Here is a 12,006-nt window from a genome sequence, read left to right as displayed (position 1 = left end):
GGCTGAGCAGGGCTTGAGATGGAGACGACTTCTGCAATTCAGGTTTCCATATGGTAAGAAAGATGAGCCCTATTTGTGTGTGTTTGATTCTTATCTCCCAGCTGGGATCACTCATCCGGGTTGTAACTGAAATAATAATGATTAAAGAAAAGCATGCCTGCCTTGTAATGTTGCAAGTATGGGCCTCCACATCACATATATTCAGCCCCGACTGAGGGATGACCTATCACAAACTCAGCCTTGAGCAATCAGAGGAATATCATCTCTAATTACTGTTTTGCAAGCTGAAACCCTATTAAGCACTTCCCTGTTGTGCCTATTATGACTGGTTCTACACTTAAAACAAAAGCATCCTTTTTTTTTAATCGTTCCACTTTGCGTGGGAGCGAGAGGGCTCTGATTCAGCTCAGGGGTTGCTTTCTTTGTTTGTTTTTTTTTCTATTTACTTATGAAGAAAAGCTTGGAGGCTCTGACTGCAGGGACTGAGATGACTGTTGCATGAATGCTCCTTGTAGCAGGGACACATTAAGTTGATTTAAGAACTCTGCTTAAATCAATCCCCTAATTTAAGGCACGAGTGTTTTCAAGGAGAGAACTTCCACAGCCAGACTTTTAGGAAAGTTTTGAAACAACTCGACTCAAAAGGTTGATCTGTACAAACTGCCTTGCTACAAGCTTGCCACCAATGAAAATGAATGTCTAATTTTCCATATAAATGAACATATCCTGGAACAAAACACATGCAACAGGAGATCCTGACAAGGCAGGGCACTGGGGACCACATCACCCTTCAGAGCTTGTACCAGACAGGCACACCACTGACCCAAGGACATCATCACCCTGAGCTGTACAGATGCTTTTTGGCTCTGATTTTACTGATAGAAACAGGGAACTGGGGAATAAAACAACTCCCAACGAAATAATGTTAAGTTCACTACTGAAACTGCTGGTGGGAGACGGCAGCAGAGGCTCCAGAGGGACATCCAAGGGATGCTCAGCTCTGGACCAGGATTCTAGAATGGGGAGATGTCACTGTGTTCACATAAATTAATCAAAGTAATTAATTAAGAAAATTACTGTGCTGGCTTCAGCCAGGATTCCCAGCTGGTTTGGTCAAGTAACACAAGCTGGTGTTCCACCACTCATCAGGCCCTCAGGTGTTTTACTCTTTAGCCACTAAAGCAGAACCAGAGTTTTGCTGTCTCTGCCTTTCACATCCAAAAAAAATGGACAATTCCACTTGTTTCTTCCCCAGAAGATCATCCCAGGGATGAGCCACAGGGGGCAAACACTCCACAGATACCAGAAGCCATCTGAAAACAGTGGAATAAATAGATGGGTACACAAAGTGCTGAGCTTTTTTTTGGGCAGGCAATAAACTCAGCCAGAGCAGATGCAGCTGGGTCTCCATCACTGAATTTGTACCAGACCTGTCAGACATCCCAAGGAGGAAACCCAGCAGAGATCCCTTCCTGGCCTCAGCCTGTGGCTCCTCCTGATGTGAGCACTGCTGGAGTATGGAAAAGATCAGGAAAAAAGGAACTACTGCTAAAAACATCCAGCCCCCAGCTGTTTCTATAGATCACCCAGACTAGCAGATACTTTTGTGTTTGCTTTCTTGCTGGACAGACCCAGAGTTGCATCTCCTTGTGTCGCGAGGGGGTTGAGAAAAGAAACAGCTTAATCTGAGATCAGCTTGGATAGAGTGGCTGCTGATTCCCGTTTTCCATGTGCACTGACAGAGACAGGGCTGGGGCACAGCCTTACAGACATGCCAGGGACACCAAACTGTCCCTCACCTGCAGGAGAGGCTCCACACAGGATTAAATCCCCAATCCAGCCCTGGCACTGCCTCACCTGCCAAATTTAACGAGTCTGTGATGATCATGGAGCAGCAGCTGCCTGTTCCTATGGAATGAAGTGCCTGGAGAATGATCTGCTCTCCCACATAAAAGCCTCTCCCTCAGCCCTTTGTGCTCCCAGGGATGGAGGTCTCAGGTGGGTAAATCCTAATCCCAACCTTGCTGTGCTAAAAAAACCAAACCCTGTTATTTATTTTTTTTCTCTCCTAAAAATTTACTCATAGAGGAGAAACTTCCCAAGTGCTGACACCACATGAAGGTTTCTTCATCTCCCTGTAATGCAAAGCATCCATCTGTGTAGAGTGGATTCCTTGAGGGTTATTTTCCCTCACTTCTTTTTCCTCCTTTCCCATCAGCTGCCTCATCAGGGAAAGGGGAGCTGGATCCATCCCTGAGAGCAGCACTGTCATCTCCTGACGTGTCCTGGTCAGGGAGCACAGAGGCACCTGTGCTTCTCACTTTGGGAGAATTCCTGGAGCTGAGCCCCACATTTCCCCAGGAATGATCCCCTCTGGCCATCATCTCTGCAGCCTGGGAGTGCCCCCCAGCAGGAATAGGATAAATCCTCCCAGCAGACTCCTCCAAAGCAGCTGAAAGCGAGGAAACAGAGAAGGAATGCACTGAACCAGACCTGCATTTGAACTTTTAAGTCTCCCTTTCACTGAACGTAACTTTTCACTTTGAATTTGACTGACCCAGTAGCAACAAGATAGGAAGGGAGAGCACAGGTGTAAGGATGTATCCATCCCTCTGGACTTTCTGGGGTGCTGCCCCAACTTTCCTCTGCACCTCAATTCCTTGAGCATTCACCAAGTGAGCTATTCCAGGAATGTGCAAGGAACAGTCCCCAGAAGAGGAGGCTGAGAAGGGGGAGGTCACAAAGAAATGCAGCTTTTCCCCAGCTCTCTAAAGCAGATATATTTCCCTGCCTTCCAGCCACCTTCCCCTACGTGACCTGAGAAGTTTCCCTAACAAAAATATAGATGTAACCTTATCTAAAGTAAGTGCAGCAAATGTACTACGGACAATGCGTAATTAATAACAGAAAAATAATGTTTCCCCTGTTATTAAATCAAGGTCTCCCCTGACCTCTCACCCTCATATAAGTGCCTTTAGTTTTATGACAGCAATGGACAAAGTTATTGTGTGTCCATATGTGCAGGCACATCCCAGCTGGCAAGGAGCTCACCTAAGTATTGTGAGATTTTTATTTTTTTTTTGGTAGGTTTTGTTGTTGTTGTCTTTTGGTTTTTTTTTTTACTTTTAGGGTTAAAAAATAATTGCCTCCAGTAGTTTAATTGCTGTTTGGCTGGGGAATGAGCTCAATCAGTGCATGAAACTAACCTGGTCCCAGTGAGGAAAGCTGCAGCCCCACAGTCTCAGGGTAACAATTTCTATTTACACGCTTTGGGCGTGCATTGCTTTTGGGCTCCCTGATGCACTTCCAGGCTCAGATGGATGCTTGAGGAATGCATCAATATTTTCATATATCTGCAGCATGCAAAGAGAAAACAAAGAGCAGGCAAATTCCCGGGAAGGGCTCAGCATTTTTTTGGCTGTCTTGCAGTAAAACCTTCCCTGCTTACAAGGCAGCGTTTCTTCCCTGGCTGCTTTTTCACTTTAATACCTGCAGAGGCTCAGCCCCCAGCCTGACAAAAACCTGTGTGTGCATCGGCAAAATTAACGAGTTTGGGCCTGAAAGCCTATCAAGACATTAAAGAATTAATAAACAGGAGTCAGGCTGGTTTTGTTGGCCGCCCCCTCCCCAGCACAGCGGCTGTGGGGAACGCTATCTCACTGCAGAGGTCAGCGGGCTCTCTGATCTATGGGCTCCCCTCCTGATTCATTGCGTTTGGTGCACGGCTCTTGCAGGAGTCAGCTCAGCAGAACCCCTGGGTTAATGGAAGCCACACCAGCTCCTAATCCAGTAGCTTTGAATCCTCCTGTTTGTGTTGGACGGGCCCTGAGTGAAAGCCCCGTCTGCCGGGCTCGGGGGAGCTCCTGGTCAGCACCAGAGAAGGGATGTGGATCCCAGGTCTCTCATTTTCCACCAGCTCCTTGCCCTTCTGAGCACCCTGGGACCTGCTGCTCCCTAAGGACCGTGGCACAGAGAGAGGGAAGGGACACAACCGTGTCCCTGTCACCACAAAACCATTTGGATGCAATTCCTTCTGTTCCTGAGCTTATTTCATTGTCTAATTCAAGGCTCAGCCCAGAGCTGTGCCTCTCCCCCAAACACTTTTTTTTTCTTTGCCATGTGTCAGTGCACATGGAAAATGGGAATCTGAAGTGCTAAAAGATGTGGAAATACTGGATTTCTTCAACAATTCCAGTTCTAAGGAGGTGGAAACCCCTTTGCTTCAAACACACAGATGTGAGCCAGCCCCTGAATTCAGCATTTATCCATTCAGCCTCTCTGGTTTGAAGGGAGAAATCTGTGCAGAGAGAAATGTGTCTTTTGAACGAGCACCTCACACGAGTGCTGTGATGGAAACACTCCTGTAAATGCAGGCATTCCCTCCACACTCCTCCCTCACAACATCCTGCCACCCCTTTGCCAGCTCTGCCTGGGCCCTGAGGTTTGGAGAGCAGGAGGGCACAGGATGCTCCCTGCACCTTCCAGATCCATCACTCATTCTGGTTTAATCATTCCAGCTGAATCCTGCCATGTTCCTTGGACACATCAGGCTAGAAATACCCTGCCCTGCATTTCCCTGGCGCCCTCCCTTCCCTCAAAACACAAATTGAGGGTGTATCCCTTTCTGGAGAGTCCAGCAAAGACTCTCCCAGCCCTCAAACCTGCTCCTGGGACAGGGGACATTCCTCTTTTGATTGGCACCTCGTTTGAAGAAGAGTTTTTCCCAAAAGGTAAAAATGCAAGGAGTGAGGGGCCTGAAGTTCTCCTTGCTTGCCCTGCATTCCCAGGAAAACTGAGTTATTTTAGAAGAGAGGGGAGCCTCCAAACCCAGGGAACGCTGGCAGCAGCCCAGCAGAGTGCTGCTGCCTACCAGAGGCAAACTGGTTTTGTACTGGTCAGGATAATATCCCAGCTGGGGAGGTTAAAATGGGATTAGGGAGTCAGGATATCGCCCTCCAAACAGAGTAATGGAGGTGATGGGAAGAGTTAATCCCATCAACTTCCCCACTGCTCTGTGTTTAAATCCCTCTTCACCTGGCTGTGGGATGCACCCACACATGCTCCCTTCCCACCAAAACCTGCACATACATTTTATTTTATACATAGATATTTATATAAAATACATCTATTATCTTTGCAAATAATACATTTCTCTAAATATATTTACTGCTTTCATATCTCTTCAGTGCCCACACAGCACACGGACATGAGTGGCTGCAGCTGTGCTGGAAAAGGCACTTTCTGTCTTCAAAGTCACCACCATGTCCCATAAATCTTAAAAATATTTCATGGATCACCAAAACAACCCCCCTACACACACAGTGAGCTGCTTTCCAAGCACACAAATACTTTCAAGCTCAACAAAATGTTTTGTTTCAGTCAGGGCAAGTCCTTTTATCTGGGTTTGGAGCCTCTGTTCAATTATTTCTCTATGGATTCTCCCCTGAAATGAGTTCAAAAATTAAATAAAAAAGAGTTTGTTCAATCTGAAAACATTCAAATAATACATTTTGAAAGGAAACTCCCTATTCCTGTTGTTTTGTTGTTTTTTGGGGTTTTTTTTTTGAGGGGGAAGGAGGTGTTGTTTGTTTTTATTACATAATTTTTTCCATCAGCACATTTTATGAGGGAGAAACTATTAAACATCATTTTCTGATTAAAAACCCAATTCTGCTTCATTTCTTCTGTCTGCAGAGCTCAGTCCCTGAGACTGAGCATCCCTCCACCACTCCTAAAAACCCCTCACCGAAAACTATGCACAAACCCAGCCAACTTCAGTTTAGAAATAAATCTGCTCTGTTTACTGATAAATATTTATTCAGACATTTACCAAGAAAACATGAAAGGCAAACCCAACATCTGTATTTCTAGTATAGCTTGCTGGGTAATATCACTGGGGAACAGGGAGAAGAGGGCAGTTTTGTGATTACCCCTGAATTTCCTTGTAAAAATCAGCTTTCCCCCCGTCAAATCAAAGGGGAAATTCTGATTTCCTCTGGAGGCCGTGGCATTTCTGTTGGCTGAGTGTTGCAGTCCTGTTCAGCTGCTCTGCAAAACATTCAGTTCTGGCTCAGAAGGAGCTAAATAATGAATTCCCATTCCCATGGGAAAAGCCAGTGTGGGGGTGATGGGGCCACCTCCTCCACCACATCCACATGGCACTTGCAGAAGTTTCTATTTACAAAAAATGTCCTTTTCTTTCCTTGACTTTAGGTGAGCTTCTCATTTCTGATTTATGTCCCTCGTGAGAGCTGAGGGTTGGTCTGTGAGATGCTGTGCTGCACTTCTTCCTTTGCTGGTGTTCCAGCAAAAATAATGGAGCTAAGCAGAACTTTGCTGTGGCTCTTTCTATCAGATGGAGCTGTGGTTTCATGTGGATGGAGGGAATCAGCCACAGCAGCAGGGCTTCAAAAATATAATGATACAAATACAAATAAGAAAAGCATAGAAGGACAAAACGCTCATGAACCCACTGCAGAAATGCTCCTGAGCAAGGAAGTTTGACAATTGTAAACTTTAAGCCTGCATTTATCCCTACACTTAGATTTAACTTTGTTTTCCCTGAAGTAGTAAATAGCTCCTGGTCTGAATTCAGTCTCTGGTCTGAAGGCTCAGAGCTGAAGCCTGACAATTCCCAACAGTCTGAATGGGCAGAAAATGAAGGATTTTAGCTTGGGTACTGCATTTCCAAACACCAAACTAGAATTTTGTCTTGACTATAAATTGGCATTCATCTTTCTGTACAACATACTATAAAGCAGATTAATAGACCTAGAAGAAACTAAGCCACCACTCACCAAAATAAGAGGAATAAGCAAGTATCCCAGTAAAAAATTTTTGCAGGAAGGAGGGTTCTGTTTGTTTTTCTGTAACCAGCTCTGAAATTCTGCCAAGTCCAAGGAACGGCCCTGAACAAGGGTGCAAACAATCGCCTTGGGCTTTCTTCAGGACTTTGGGAGATACAGGAAAAGAGAAAAGCAAGATAAATGATGAGTTGGCACCTGAAAACCTGCTCAGCTGTCGGCACAGAGGAATGTAAACGTGTTTTGCTTACTTTCACCATCGATTTCAGGAGGGCTGCTCAGAAAATGGCTCCCCAGCCTGAACTCCAGTGCAGTTCCAATAATAGACAGAGCAGACAGATGCTTAATCATCCTCAAACCATGCTCTGCTATGCCATCTCCAAAGCTCTTGGCCCACAGGAGGTCACAGTTAAGCTCCTGTTCAGCTGAAGAGCTGCAGCAGGGCTCGAAGAGAGCTGTCCCAGAGCTGGGCAGAGCCGGGCCCTCAGAGCAGCTGGGACACTGCCCTGGAAAGAAAACTGTTAAATTACAAACACCTCACGTGTCTTGGGAACCACTTTTCCTATTTCTTGACTAATTTTTGAGCCTTACTTTTGCAGCCTTGATCTACACCAGCTCTACACTGTGTCCCTGCCTCCAGCACAACATCCTTTCACTCCAAGGTGAAAATGAGGGGACATCTTCTGGGGAAGCAAGGGATCCTCAGTGATCCTTTCATTCTCCTGATAAGGTTTACAGCCTGATGCTCACCATCAACCTCCTGATTCCTGCTGGAGCTGAAAGAAGAGCTTGGTGGGGTCTGAAAGCCCCTCCCTCCAAGGGGACATGAATCCCCAGCCTCCAAGGAATCGTTTTAAGACATCCATGGCAATGCTCAGCTCCACTCCCATAAGCAAAGTTTCAATTGCTCCATTTGTCTGCCAGTGCCACAGCATGTAGGTGAATAAATAAAAACATTTGGGATGCTTCTCTTTTGGTCCTAACCAAAGTGACCATCAGAGTTGGATAACCAGGGGCTCAAATCAAGCTACTGCCTCATTAATTGCAGATGAATACAACAAAGCAAATGTTTTGTTTAAACCTCTGTGAAAGATGTTTAAATGAACAGGTTTTACCTTTTCTTTGTCCTAGGATGGGAATGCTCCCCTGGCTGGTTAATGCAGAGCAGCTGAGCCCTGGTAACTTGATCATGGGCCTGAACCTGGTTCAGAGACTGTCACACAACAAATAAAATACTGCAATGAGTCTTGTGTGCAGGGAAGGGCTGCAGCCAAAGGGCTCTCACCCTGCCCTGGCACCCAGCTCTGGGGAGGACAGATTTCCTTGATGATCTCTTTGGGGAGGAGGAGAAGGAGGATTTTTCTGACTTCTGAATTACACTAGCACAGGCAAAGAGACCTGACCCTGTCACTGGCCACCTCCAGCTCTGTTAGAGTGCAGGGTTCACCATCACTCAGCATCAGCCAAGCCAGAGCTGAGCAGCTCAACCATTGCTTTTCCCTTCAGTCCCCAACCAGACTAACTGAGTTCTGTATTTTCAACAGGAAAGATCTGTTCCAGCATCCAGAACAGTGCCAAGCATTTCAAAAAGGTGAAAAATATGTGCAAAAAAACCACTCATAAATACCTCTGCTCGACTCAGGGCAAGCCAAGCAGACAGAAGCATGACATTCGTGTAGCAAAATATTCCGGGAAACAATTAATGCAGGACCCAGATCAAGAAAAATACATTCCCCAAGTCAAAGAAGTGGGAAGACCAGAAGGCAGACAGCTCTCCTCCCTGGTGGCACTTGTCCACTGTGCTGTCACAAGTCCTGGGCCACCCTGAGCTCACCTGAAATGGTGCCAGGGGCTAGCAGGGAGCATCAGACACTGGGAAAAGCCAGGAGCCGTGGCCAGGCCAGCTCTCTCTTTTTCAGCTGTGCAATAACTCGGGGAAAGGGTGTCAAAAATAACGACCTGGCTGGGGCTGGAGGAGGAAGGTTCAAAAGTTCAGCTTGGGAGTGGAGAGCCAGGGTTTCTGCAGGGAGAGTGGCCACGACTGAAGGGAAGGCCAGGGAGAAAAATCCTCTTTTGCAGGAAGTGCTGTTGGGGTTGCTGGCAGAAAGGGCTGTCCAGGTGTTACTGAGCTTAATCCACAGGGCCAGGATTTGGGAGTGAGGATACAACCTGGCTCCTAGCTCAAGACTGGGAGCTCTGTCTTGGTAGGGAGCGAAGGAAAAGGTGAGGTTTTTGCTGGGCTGCTCCAGGCAGCTTTTGCAGTAGCACTAGTGGTGTAAAGGGATTTTGGGATGCAGAAAGCAGCCCCTGCCCTGCAGCACCACCAACACGAAGGACAAGAACAGTGCTGCTTCTGGGAGGGGCAGATTAAACCACCAGGATAATCTCCCAACCTCCCTGATGGCACAGCCAGCACTCAGCCCTCAGTGTGGGACAGACCCCTCACCTGCCATTGCAGAAGGGACCCAGACAAGTTCATCTGACTACAAAGAGAGGCACTCCATCAATCTGTGAAGCCAAGTGCAGCCTTAAATCCACCTTCTTGGCACGGGGAATTTCCCCACCCTGGATAATGCACAGGCCATGCAGAGCAGGCAGATGCCATCACCTCCACTGCCTGTGATCACCCCACCACAACACTCAAGTGCAGCCCCAGGTGCTGCCATGGAAACAACTCCAGCCCCAAAAGCTCTTCCAGTGTCAGTGGGGTTTGGGAATTTGTGGGGCCCCTGTTCCTGGAGGAACAGGAACACCAACTCCTGTACAAATTCTCAGTGCCATCCTAATCCCAGGTGAGTGTCAGGCAGATTTCCCCCATGCCATAGGTTTGCATTTCTGGATGCTGTGCATCTGCAGCACTCTCACCACCCTCAGCCCTTCCACCCAGAGAAGCAATTTCAAATGTGTGGCAGAAGGCACAGAAAGTGCACAGAAAAGCTTGGAATTCCCCCAGCAGGGATGAGAAGTGCACACCACCAAGTCAGGCAATCCAGCCCTAATTGCTGTTGCCCTCTCCTCTTCTCCCTTCATTAATATTTGAGATTTCTGCAGATTTATTCATTGAGATTTTGCTTTCCAGGAGAAGCTCTTACAGGATTAGGTGGCCTCACCACTAATTCCAAGTAATTTTCCTCCTTCTTGGAAAGAGGATCTCCTAGTCCACCCTGGGTTCCTCCCTTTCCGTGGACATCCCAAGCAGGGACAACGTTTGTATGGGAAATGGAAAACCAAGCATCATTGGTGAGATTTAGAGGAGAGGAGGGTTTCACCTCTTTGGAACAAGTTGAAACCAACCCCTGTTGGCCTCTACCCCTCCACAGGTTTCTCCACCACGCAGCCATGGGAGGCAAGCACAGACTGAGCAAAGGCTGCTCTCGCGAGCGCTCCCGTGGAACCCAGCGCCTTCCCTGCGGTGTGAGCGCTCGGCAGAGAGCAATTCCAGGCCCAACAAGATGTTACATGCAAGGAGGACGAGGTGTTTGATGAATCACTTTCAGAAAAGGGGATTTTTTGTTAATAATAACGAGAATTAACATCCCGCTGCAACACCTACAAGACAAACAAATGGAGCAAAGTACCTGTGAGTTGGGCACGCTACCTGCCTCCTGTGAAATGCTACCTGGGAGGTGAGAACCCCTCTCATTTACAGCCTTGCTAAGATTCTGGCTGTAATTAATTAGCAGGTGTCTTGAAATAACATCATCTTCCAAAGTTAATATGGTTGATGTTTTATTTACGGTCCGTCCCGAAGAGTTGTGGTTAAAGTCAACAAAAGGCAAATGTGGAAATTTGGGTGTTTTGCTCATTTACAGTAAAATATGTCCCCATCACTGGTGCATGTTCTTATTACTTTTGGAAAGTGTGAGGTCTGAAAGCAGTAGGGAAAATTCCTGGAATAAGTTTTGGTACAGGGCATCTGTCTGTGCCAGCCCACCACCATGGGATCTGCAAACAAGAGGTATTATTGCAGTTTTGGAGCATCAGCGAGCTCATTTCTGGTTTAACCAGGGTGACTGAGTCACAAACCACCAGTGGAGGGGGAGCAAGGCCCCGAAATCCAGTGCTGCCCATCCATGTCTAACTCACCTCATGAGAAAAGGGCACTGAGGGTGGGGAAGCACCAGTGCTTCTGCCATTCACCCTGAATCATCTTTTACACTGCTTTCCCAGTTCTTATCAAGTAGAAAATCACTTGAAGAAGTAGCTCTGGGGAAGGTGGAATAAAAACTGACTTGTGCTGCCCTCCTCATTCTCAAGTGATGCCTCACATCACCACCGAAAAAACCATTAAAGAACTCAAAAGAAAAAAAAATTAAAATAAAAAATCACTCTGAACTCTCAAGCTTCTTTCTGCTCAGCATTTCTACAGTGGGGCACATCTGTTCCCATCTCCCTGGCAGTGGGTTGGAGGGAATAATTGGGATATCTCCTCAGCAAGGAGATAAAAAGCTGATGGAAGTGCCCAGAGCCGTGGAAAGGGGCTTCCCCCGCTGCTGGCTGTGCTGACCAGCCCAGCCCAGGCCGGGATGCTCCCACCCTCCAGCGCCTTTCAAACCTCTCCAAGTTCCAGCCAGCCTGCCAGATTTACGACGTGTTTCACTTTTTGAACATCCTTGGATCAGACTGGGGTGATGAAAGCCTGATAGCTCTGGAGATGGCTTTTTGTGCAGAGTATATAAAAATATTGTCCCCCAATATACACACACGCAATCCTCTTCTCCTTTCCCTTAAATGTCTCTTTACTGAAAACTCCAGCCAAGCCCATCCATGCCAAGAACCTTCCCACACTCCATTCCAGCCTCTGCTTTACTTAAAATTAATTCAGTCATAGCACCAGGGACCACAGCCTTTGCTGGGTCTTAATAAGACCACAAGGAATAAAAAAAAAAAAAAAAAGGAAAAAGAAGAAATATTGCAGCATTTCTTGTAACTGAATCTGTTGGAGTTGTAAGTGTGGTAAATGCATGTTCCTGCACTATTTGGATGTCTCTGCTTTGCCTTTAGCAGCTGCTGTAATAAACTTCCCAGAAAGTATTGGATTCACAGAAGTGTTACTAGAAACACTAACAGAAACCCATGGAAATGATGTCTCAATGCAACCAATCAGGGAGATAATTCCTGCTAAGATAAAGAGAAATCGAAACTCGGTTTCCTTGGCTGAGAGAGAAAATCAAAATTGCCCTCTGCATTTCAGGGAGGGGGA

Source organism: Parus major, chromosome 15, assembly GCF_001522545.3.
Source record: "Parus major isolate Abel chromosome 15, Parus_major1.1, whole genome shotgun sequence".
NCBI lineage: Eukaryota > Metazoa > Chordata > Aves > Passeriformes > Paridae > Parus > Parus major.
This window is presented reverse-complemented; position numbering follows the sequence as displayed.